Genomic DNA, 11,948 nt, shown 5'->3' with positions numbered 1-11,948 from the left:
TGAGATTTTACAAAGCTCTTTAAAAGATAATGTGTCCTTGATTAGAAATGAATCTACATAGTACCAGTTTCCAAGGAAGAAAGTAGTAACTGAGCAAGGATAGTTTAGTTTTTAGAGATCACAGGTTAAAGGAAGGTTGAAATTCATGGAATGAATGCATTAGGTTGTTGGGAAAGTCATGACGTATTTTTCTATGCAAAAGTGTGTCATGACTTTCTCAGTGACTCAATATTTCTCATCCGCTGAAAGGATAAATATTCAAAGCATAAGGATGAAGAAAAATCTGGTTGGCTCTGTTTTCTGAAGGGTCTTAAATTAAGGGCTGGCTGAGAGGGAAGGAAAACTCCTTATACCTCCTACAGTCATCTGTAACCTTAGAAGGAAAGTTGACCAAGAGATATATTGCGTATATGCTGTTTTCTTGTCTTTTTGTGAGTCTATAATTCTTAAATTATATATAATCATTTATAGAAATCTTGATATATTTTTAGTAAATCTTTTAGAGTTTACGTATCTGAAAATTTTTACCATGCCATTGTTTAATAAGAAAACCTGTTGCTTGGGACCAGTAGTTAGCGTAATGGCTATGTCGCTGGACTCCCACATAGTCAACCGTGGTTCAAGTCCCAGACCCGGTGGCTTAAACTCACGCCGGGCGCGTGTGCATGCATGCCCAAGATCCCAAGAGGAGAATGGAGGAGAAGGGATTGCGGCTTGGCCATCCCCCTGGGGGGTGATTTCTCACTTTCTGTCTCTCTATCTCTCTCTGTCTGTCTGGCGAGCACATCTGCCCTATAGCAAAAACCTCTCAAAAAAAAAAAAAAAAAAAGAAAATCTGTTGCTCTATCTAAGTGAGGCTGACAATGCACAACACTTTCATTCTCACTCCACTTTTCATATAAAAATATATTTATCAACTAGAAATACTATTATGATCCTATTCTGATTGTTTCTAGCATATTATTATAGGTAATCATGTCAACATACCAAAAAAATGCAAGAGAACTGCTACTTTTCAAGTACATCCCATGATTACAATTTATTGATTAAATAACAATACCCATGTTCTCTTCAGGATTCTTATATTCATTAAAGTAGATAATATAGCTTGGGAACATACAATTTCATCCTTATGAGAGTTAATAAACTGTTATGATTAAAGTATTTAAATTTTTCTCTTGATTGTCTCATATGTGTAGAAATATGGCTTACAACGTACAGTAGCTATCTGTATGGTCATCATATAATAAGCATTTTGAATATGCCAGGCAACTTGCTATGCCCTTTATGCAGTTGATTTTCCATTTAATCTTCATAATAGCAATATGAGGAAGGCACTGTTATTTGTTAGTACCAGTGTGGACAGAAAGAAATAAGTAGAAATATTACCTATCCAAAGATACCCAGCAAATTTAGATCTGATTCCAAAGCGACACTTACTGCACATTGGCAATTACATAGTGGTAAAAACAGAAACAGGTGCCACCTGGAGGAGTTCACTACAATAGAGGGGACACAACCCATTCTTAGTTCAGCTGGCCCACCCTAGTTTCAGTTTCTGCCCTCTGTTAGGTCCTCAGAATATTCTGCATGAATGAGTAGGTGCACAATGCCTCAATGAACACCAAGTCTGAGAGACGCTCTAGCCTCTACATGACCTGGCTGGTCAAGATGACTTCTTTTATTCTTTAATAGATATTTATGATTATTTGGCGATAGAAATTTCTTAACCTTTATTTTTTGAAGAAAAATTACAGAACATGTGTGTATATATACATGTTCTGTAATTTTTCTTCAAAAATATATATATATTATTTAGTCATTCATACTGTAAAAAGAAAATCTGTTGCTCTATCTAAGTGAGGCTGACAATGCACAACACTTTCATTCTCACTCCACTTTTCATATAAAAATATATTTATCAACTAGAAATACTATTATGATCCTATTCTGATTGTTTCTAGCATATTATTATAGGTAATCATGTCAACATACCAAAAAAATGCAAGAGAACTGCTACTTTTCAAGTACATCCCATGATTACAATTTATTGATTAAATAACAATACCCATGTTCTCTTCAGGATTCTTATATTCATTAAAGTAGATAATATAGCTTGGGAACATACAATTTCATCCTTATGAGAGTTAATAAACTGTTATGATTAAAGTATTTAAATTTTTCTCTTGATTGTCTCATATGTGTAGAAATATGGCTTACAACGTACAGTAGCTATCTGTATGGTCATCATATAATAAGCATTTTGAATGTGCCAGGCAACTTGCTATGCCCTTTATGCAGTTGATTTTCCATTTAATCTTCATAATAGCAATATGAGGAAGGCACTGTTATTTGTTAGTACCAGTGTGGACAGAAAGAAATAAGTAGAAATATTACCTATCCAAAGATACCCAGCAAATTTAGATCTGATTCCAAAGCGACACTTACTGCACATTGGCAATTACATAGTGGTAAAAACAGAAACAGGTGCCACCTGGAGGAGTTCACTACAATAGAGGGGACACAACCCATTCTTAGTTCAGCTGGCCCACCCTAGTTTCAGTTTCTGCCCTCTGTTAGGTCCTCAGAATATTCTGCATGAATGAGTAGGTGCACAATGCCTCAATGAACACCAAGTCTGAGAGACGCTCTAGCCTCTACATGACCTGGCTGGTCAAGATGACTTCTTTTATTCTTTAATAGATATTTATGATTATTTGGCGATAGAAATTTCTTAACCTTTATTTTTTGAAGAAAAATTACAGAACATGTGTGTATATATACATGTTCTGTAATTTTTCTTCAAAAATATATATATATTATTTAGTCATTCATACTGTATATCATTACGGCATGCAAAATGAATTTCCCCACCATGGATACACTGTGTATTAGTCCAGTTAAAGAAAATTTTATTAATGTCAACATCAACAGACAATTTTCTATTTTTGTGACCCTTATTTTTGTTTTTTTTCCCCTTTATTTCCTTCCTCTCACCCTCCCCCATTTTCCACCCTGTTTCTAGTTCATTTATGTTGACAACTTTACATTCTTTTGTCTGTTAAACATTTAGTCTCTTTTATCCTCTTATCCACGCTCTATCATCCACTCTCCACCACCCTCTCTCCTCTTTTCCAGTCTCTGATATTTACACTTATTCTCTCTACTCTCATGTCTTCAGATCTTTCCATTTCTGCCATAGAGTGCAGCTATTTGGTATATATGAGTGGGAATATATACATAATATGTATCTTTCAAAATCTGACTTACTTTGCCTAACTCTAAATCCTCTATATTCATTCAGTTTGAATCAAACAATGGGGTCTCATTGTTTCTTATGAGTAATATTCCATACTATATTTGTGCCATATTTTCAATGCAGTCATCAGTTTTTGAACACATAGGTTGGTTCCAAGTCTAAGTAATTGTGAATAATGCTACAATAAACATGGATGTGTAAGTATCTTTCTGAGTACTTTCCTTTCCTTTGGGTAAATACCAAGGACTGGGATTAATGGGTCCTTGGTCATTCTATTTGTAGGTTTCCAGAAGTTTCTATATTGCTTTTCCTAGAGGCGCTACCAATTTACACTCTCAGAAACAGTGTAAGAGGGTTCCCTGTTCACCACAGCCTTGCCAGAATTTATAAGATTATCTTCTTAATTACATGCAAGTCCTCATAACACTCATGCATAACCTTTACTGTGTTTCAGGATAATCAAGAAAATCCTCTGTAAGTCTATATTCTGTGCAACTTCAATGAATAAAAGAATGCGTGCGTGCACGCACACACACACACACACACACACACACACACCTAAATAACGTTTAGTTTAATATTTGTTCCATTTTGCAGAGGACCTAGATTTTGAAGCAACTCCATCATGTACTCAGTTACTACAAAGTCAGAGAATTTATGTTGAACCAAACTCAGTCCTTTTTTAGATTGCCTCTGTTGTGTTCAGTAATAATTTATTCCCATATCAAATGGTCGTCCGTGCCAAGGGCTGAACTTGAAAGTGAGCCAGACAAATTAGAGACATCCTAAGGAGGATGATCAGGGTAGGAAGAGGCTCCAAAATGTTAGAGGGTAAATGACTGAAGGGAATAGAGAACTCAGGCAGAACATAAGCATTAATTTTAACTGTTAATGAATCTCACTGAGTACTTCAAGGATTGAAACCTGGTTCAAAGGCTGGCCCAGAAGCCTCATGGTTAAGAAAAGCCCAATGTAGGACCAGCAGATGGCATAATGGTTAGCTTGCTGGACTCTCACATATTTGACCATGGTTAGAGTTCTGGACCTGGCAGCTTAAAACTCACAATGGGGGGAACCAGCAGTTAGCGTAATGGCTATGTCTCTGGACTCCCATGTAGTCGACCACAGTTCAAGTCCCAGAACCAGTGGCTTAAAACTCACACCGGGCGCATGTGCGTGCATGCCCAAGATCCTGAGAGGAGAAAGGAGGAGAAGGGATTGCGGTGTGACCATCCCCTCTGGGGGGTGATTTCTCACTTTCTGTCTCTCTATCTCTCTCTATCTGTCTGGCGAGAGCAGGTGCCCTGTAGTGAAAACCTCTCCAAAAAAAAAAAACAAACAAAAAAACCTCACAGTGGGCACTTGTGCATGTATGCCAGCCCAAAATCTCCAGAGGGGAATGGAGGAGAAGGGATTGCATAGTCGATAGTTGCCATTCTCCCTGGGAGTATTGGGGGGGGGCAGTGATTTCTTGCTTTCTTTCTCTCTGGTAAATCTTAAAAAGAAAGCAAGAAAGAAGGAAAAAGAAAAGCTGATCCCTTGGGGCCTGGCATAATGGTTAAGGGGCTGGACACCCACATGGCCAATTGTGGTTAGAGTCCTGGACTCAGAGGGTTGGAACTCATGCCAGGTGTGTGTATATGTATGCCCAAGATCTCAAGAGAATGAAGGAGAAGGAATTGTAGTGTGGTCATCCCCTCTAGGGGATGATTTCTCACTTTCTGTCTCCCTGGTGAGCACATGTACACTATAGCAAAAAAAAAAAAAACTCCTGAAAAAGAAAGGGGGAAAAAAACAAAGAAAAAAAAAAACTCAGAAGAAGAAGGGGGGAAAAAAACAAAGAAAAAAAAAACAAAAAACCAGAAAAGCTCTATCCCACATGGCTGACCGCTGTTCCAAATCTGATCCTGGTGGAGTGAAGGATATACCAGGTATGTGTGTCTGTCCCCCAAATCCTATCAGGATAGAGAATTGAAGCAAAAGTGATTGTTGTGTGACCACGCCTCATTAGAAGGATGCTTTCTCCTTCTCCCTCTCTCTCTGTAATGCTCTATCTCTCACAAGCACACATACCCTCTGACTAGAAGAAAAAAAAAAGGAAAGAAAAAAATAAACTTGGTCCAGAAGTTACAAAGAGACGTTTTTAGATAAATACCACATTTTTTGATCATTCTACATTTCAAGGTAATATATTTTTCTGTCATTATAGGTGTTTAGCAAAAGACAAAGTGAAATATTTTAAATAAAAGATAACTTTTTGGACAACATAACATTGAACGTATATCCTAATCAGATTTTAACAATTTGTTTGTGTGAATGGCGAGATATCTGAATACCTTAAATTTAGCATTCTTACATAAAACATGGTGTTATTGGAATAAAATCTAGGCCAAATCAGAATTTCAATTTATATATTTTATTGAAACACAAAAGGTGGGGGCTGACAGGTTGCATGGTGGTTAAGGGTGCTAGGGTTCTACATGGCAGACTGTGGTTTGAGTCCCGGACATGGTGGCTTTCTCTCTCTTCTCTCTTCTCTCACTCTCTCTCTCTCTCTCTCTCCCTTTTCCCTCTATGGTCAAATTAAAATAAATAAAGTTAAATAAAATAATTAAATAAAATGTGAAATAAGTGTAATAAATGTTAGTGGTCTTATTTTTTTATATAGCTTTAATTAGATATTTTATTTATTTTGTATTTATTTATTTTTTATTTGCCTGAGGGTATATGTAATCTCTTTCTCCAGAAAGAGAGAAAGCGCCCACTAATGGGCCATGGCCATACAGCAATACCCTTCCTCTATTTCTCCATCTGCTCAGGATAGGAGGCATGCATTTATAGAACCTGGTGATTTTCAAGTCATCAGACCTGAGATTTTAAACTATAGTTGGCCAAGTGAGATCTGATTCCCAGTGCACAGTGCTTAACCTCAAAAAAAAGCTCAAAGAAATGTACAAAAAAGATTATATAGTAAAAATACAATTTCGAAGGTAGTCCACTTTTTTTCTTTCAATCTGTTGTACCTCTTACTAGTATAAAATTGAGTCACTATATATATTTTTTGGAAATGATGTTTGTATAGCTTTATGTGAAATATTAACTGAAATATGGACATAAATTCTATTATGCTCTTCTAATCATATGATTTTAAATTTAATTTGATTATTTAAAATTTCCTTAAGTGTCTATTTATTACTATTTCAAATGTATTAGCATAGAACTACATATTGGTTTTTCTTTTCTAAAAAGTTATCCTCTGTATCTATTTTGTACTTTATTTTTACAGCTAGTGTTTAAATTTAATAATTATAACTTATATTTTATAATCAATGTATATGTACATATACTTATATATATTTTTTTTCTTTTTTGAAAACATTGTATTGAAGTCAGTATGGAAAGAGTATGTAACATGCACTTATAGAGCCTGGTAATTTTCAGGGCACCAGAGCTGGAATATGATTCTAATTCTATGAGATTTTTTTTTCTTTAATTTTTTATTTCAATTTGTTTTATACATTCAATCACATGTTACTTAGCTTGCAAAGTGAATATTCCATGTGTACATTTCCCACTAGTCCAGTTGATAATACTATAAAATTATCTTCAGTAGATAAAAACTCATTTTTTCGTCCCATGAATGCCTTGCCTCTATTTTACCTTTTAATTTCCTTCCTTAGACTCTACTCCTTCACCCACCCTCTTTCCACAATGTATCTGGTACTCACAACCATTTAGTCCACACTCTATGGCCAAAACTAAATGACTATATGACATTCTTGAAAAGGCTAACCTGTGGAGACACTAAAAGATCAGTTGTGGGCCAGCCAGTGGCAGTGGTTAAGGAGCCGGATCCCACACAATCATTTGATATTTCAAGCCCATACCTGGTGGCATGAAGATCACATTGATACAGGTGTATGTGTGCCTCAAGTCCCAATAGGAGGGTGGGAGTGAAGGGATTGTGGTGTGGTCATACTTCCTGGAGGGGAAGAAAGAAGGATGATTTCTCACTTGCCTCTCAGCCCTACCTGTCTCTCTCCAGTGAGAACTTGCATTCTACAAAAAAAAAAAAAAAAAAAAAAATCAGTGGTTATTAGATGTTAGAGTGGACTGCAAAGGATTTTTAGGGTAATAAAATTTTTTTGTATAATATTATAATTGTGGATACTTATCATGACATATTTGTCCAAATCCATGGAAGTACAGCAACAAAAGTGAATCCTAATGTAAACCGTTGATTTTGAGTGATAGTGTAGAATGCTTATATTAAGGGAAATTTCATGTATGAGGTCCGACATCATATGTCAAATCACTGCATCTTCCTTTTAATTTTCCTGTGAATCCAAAACTTCTTTCCAATAAGTGAAGTCTTTTAAAAGTTGTGTTAAATATAATTAATTTAAAATGCAACACAGGTATGAGTTGATATATATTTGCCTATAAATATGTTTTCAGTATGATTCTATATTTTTAAGGAGTATTTAAAACATTTCTTTCATGAGAGCAGGAGACAGAGAAAGGAAGAAAGACAGAGCGAGCGAGAGAGAGACAGGCACACTCCACAGGCTCTCCACACTGCAATTCTAGCCTTACCTAAGTCAGCCTGTATCACTTACACAGCTGCACCAACCCAGAGAGAGAATGGGAGACATGGATCTAACCCCTCTCCACCTGGCCTGAGACCCATGAAGCATCTTGTCACCACTGCACCACTATGGCTAGAGTGATTTCATATTTTTTATTAACAATTTTGTTTTTAATATTTCCAAATAATTGTTTTAAATAAGCTTGTAATTCTCTGAACTATGAATTAAAGAGTATTTTTTATTAACATATCTAAATGGCTGTAAGTATGACTTTGTTTTGTTATTGATTTGAATATTATAGACTGTGTTCAAATATTATGACCTAAGTTACAGACATTGTTGCCCATGGCTGAACTCACACACACACACACACACACATACACAGACACGCACACATACATGTATTTAAATAAAAATTTTATGGAGAGGTCTTTGCCATAGGGCACATGCACTTGTCACAGAGACAGAGAGACAGAAAGTGAGAAATCCCCCTGGGGAGATGGACATGCTGCAATCCCTTCTCCTCCAGTCTCCTCTCGGGACCTTGGGCACACATGCATGTGCACCTGGTGTGAGTTTTAAGCCACCGAGTCAGGACAAGACTCAAGCCATGATTGACTAAATGGGAGTCCAGTGATGTAAGCATTACACCATCAGCTGGTCCTGCACAATTATATTTTTTAAAAGGTTGCAAGGGATCTGGGAACACCAGGTGGTGAGTAGTTAAAGCAGCTGGATTCCCACATGGCAGACTGTTGTTTCAGTCCTGGATTTAGTGTTTTGTGTACTTAAAATCCTGGGAGAGGGACCAGCTATTGGTATAATGGCTATGTCACTGGACTCCCATAGTCGACTGTGGTTCAAGTCCCAGACCTGCTGTCTTAAACTCATGACAGGCATGTATACATGCATGCCCACGATTCTGAGGGTAGAATGAAGCAGAAGGGAGTGCAATATGGCCATTCCCCCCTGGGAGGGTGATTTCTCACTTTCTATGTATCTTTCTCTCTCTGCCCTATAGCGAAAAACTCTCCCCCTCCAAAAAAAAAAAAAAATCCGAAGAGAATGGAGGAGAAGAGATTGGTGTGGCTATATCCTCCCTTGGGAGTGCTTTCTCACTTTCCTCTCTCTCTACTCTCTAGCAAATGCATGTGCCCTATAGCAAAAACAAACAAAACATTAGAAACAAAAAAAAATTATAAATAATCAAAACTGTGTTATAGACATATTTTGGAGAAGAGAAAAAATACCAAGCCATCATTCATTTCCTACCTTTATACTAATTAAATGTTTTATTTATTTATTTGTTAATTTGTTTGTATGTTTGTTTTAGAGAGAGATTTTTACTTTGTGATGCATGCACTCACTGAGAAAGAGATACAGAGAGACAGAAAAGGAGGTCATCCCCAGGAGGGATGGTCATGCCGCAATTCCTTCTCTTCCATTCTCCTCTTGGGATCATGGGCACACACATGCCCGGCGTGAGTTTTAAGTCACCATGTCCAGGATGTGAACCATGGTTGACTGTGTGGGAGTCCAGCAACATAAACATTGTGCCATCTGCTGGTCCCTGATGCTTTATTTTATAATCTTAACTGATGAAACTGATGAAACTATATAAAATAGATAATTTATTAATTTAGGTTAATATATGGTATGTGTTGGAATAACAATATAGAACATATCTTTATAGATCCTTAGGACCATTGTCTTTAGTTGCTGATGTACAAACTTGGATTTGAGATCATTTAGACCACTTGACTTATACCACATAGGAAGTTATTGGAGAAAGTGAGGTGGGACACCAGTCCTTTAACCAACACTTGGGGATCTTTGCTGTCCAAATGGAATTTTGGAAGAGCATCTCATCACTGATCATAAAAATTATATGGAACTTAAAATAAGACACAATGTACTTTCCAAATTCAGAGAGAACTCATTGTTTTTTATGCCCACAAAATATTTCCTTTTGTGGTTCAATAAGAAGAACATTGGGAGAAATTTTTCATTCTCTAAACTGTCTCCTTGAATTCTTGGCCATCGTTTTTACTTCTTAGAATTTATTCTTTGGGTTTAAATATAGGTCTCTTATCTTATAATCTTTTAGTGCAAATGACAGAAGTTTTATCATATCTTTCCCAAGAGAGAGAAAAAAAATGTAAAAGTGTGGAAAGAATGCTATCATAAATGAGATACTATGAAGAAAGCTACCATTAGTTATAAATAGTCCTGGGTAAAGGATATGTTCTGGAATCAAAGATCTAGTGCAGATTTGTACTTGTAAAACATAGTGTATATTGTCCTAACTGATGCACTATCTTAATGAGCATTTAACTGGAGCTTCTGTGTTTCCCTCTGCTGGAAATTGTCTTTAGACCCACCTTCAGTGGACTTCTGTTTTCCATGTTCAATAGCTCTACCACAACATATCAGGTTGCAAAGTAATATAGAATGAGATTTATTCTTGGGGTTAAGCACTGTGCAATGGGAGTTGAATCTCACATGGCCAACCGTGATTTGAATCTTGACCCTGGCAGCTTAAATGAAAACATTCTAGGCATGTGTGCATTCATGCTCAAAATCTTAGCATAAAGGAGGACTGTAGGAAAAAGAATTGCAGTTTGACTACACCCCCACTGGAGCGTACTTTCTCTGTCTCTCTCATGAGTGTACATGCTCTCTGGTGAGAAGAAACAGAAAATATTTATCCTCAAATGTAGTACATCCTATTCTCAATTTCCTATTCTTATTTAATATTCTCCTAACTGATCAATACATTTTGATGTCTAAGTTCTCAAAAATCAATACTTGATTCTTAACATTTTTGAGGGGACTTTAAAAAGTTTGTGAAAAAAATGGAATTAAACTATGAATTTGAGTGTAACAAAATTTGAAATCCATCCACAGTTTGTTTTGTATTATGCATTTTTCATGAGATTTTTGAAGACAGAGGTTAATTGATATTCCTGGGTTTTATAGTGAGTCATTCATCAAGATCTATTTAAGAAAGCTAGAACTGTGATTCCTTATTGCACATTTACCAATGTACAGTATTTCTTCGTAAAGAAAAGACAAGATTTTGCATATGAGGGCCTCTACATCAAGGAATATTTCTCAGGATTCCAACTTGATATGATTTGCACAGCTGACCAGAGTTATTCTGAAATCTATTTAGATGTTATGTTTCTTAAATCATTAATTTCATTTTTTTTCTGTGTTATCTTTATAACCACTTTTTAAAGGTATGATGGCCATTTCAGACACTGTAAATATTTAATGTGTATACCCTGATGTGTTGGAACCAACATCATAATCTGTGCCACAGACATATTCATCACTGCTAAACTCTTTAACCTATATATGCACATGTGTGTGTGTATATAAACATAAAAGCTTTCAGTATATGTGAGAAAAGTGAATGACTCTCTCAATTGTTAGAAGTAGAGAGCTCTCATGAAGGTAGTGACAGAAATTTATCTTCTATGGCTTATAATTGAATCTTTGGATATATTCTTCAAAGTTCTAGCAATAGAAAGAACAACAGAAAGACCCTGCAATCCCAGGGGTAGAAGGTAGGAGCTGCCTTCCCATGTGTACTGACACCATTGTGCTCTTCATACACCCAGAACAATCAGGCAAGCCCAAGCCAAGTCTTTTGGTTTGAGTTTATCAGCAGGGACCCCTGCCCAGCCTACTGTGGGGGAGAAAGTGCACAAGCACTTCATGTAAAGTATTCTACCACCTTACGTTATACCTGTCAGCTCAACCTCCATCCACAATGGATGCAGTTAGGTCTGAGTATATAAGAACCAAACACCTAATATAGGATACTCTGGAGGAATTCTTCCCCCTGACTCCATTAGCATAAAAAGGAGAGAAATTGCCCTCTAAATACCTGAACCACATAATATTACTGTGGATTCCACACTCCTACCCACAGTAGAGGAGGGGAGTTGGCTGAGAGCTTATGCATATGATGGAAAACTTCAGGAGCACACAGCTACAGAAATGTACTCCAAAGAAATAGTAGGAAGAAGTGAGTACACCACCAGATGATTAAAAATCAAAGTAGAACTCAAAGAATTAGGAGAAAATCAGGA

Source organism: Tupaia chinensis, unplaced genomic scaffold (genome assembly GCF_000334495.1).
Source record: "Tupaia chinensis unplaced genomic scaffold, TupChi_1.0 Scaffold146289_1, whole genome shotgun sequence".
NCBI lineage: Eukaryota > Metazoa > Chordata > Mammalia > Scandentia > Tupaiidae > Tupaia > Tupaia belangeri.
Note: the sequence above shows the minus strand (reverse complement) of the source record.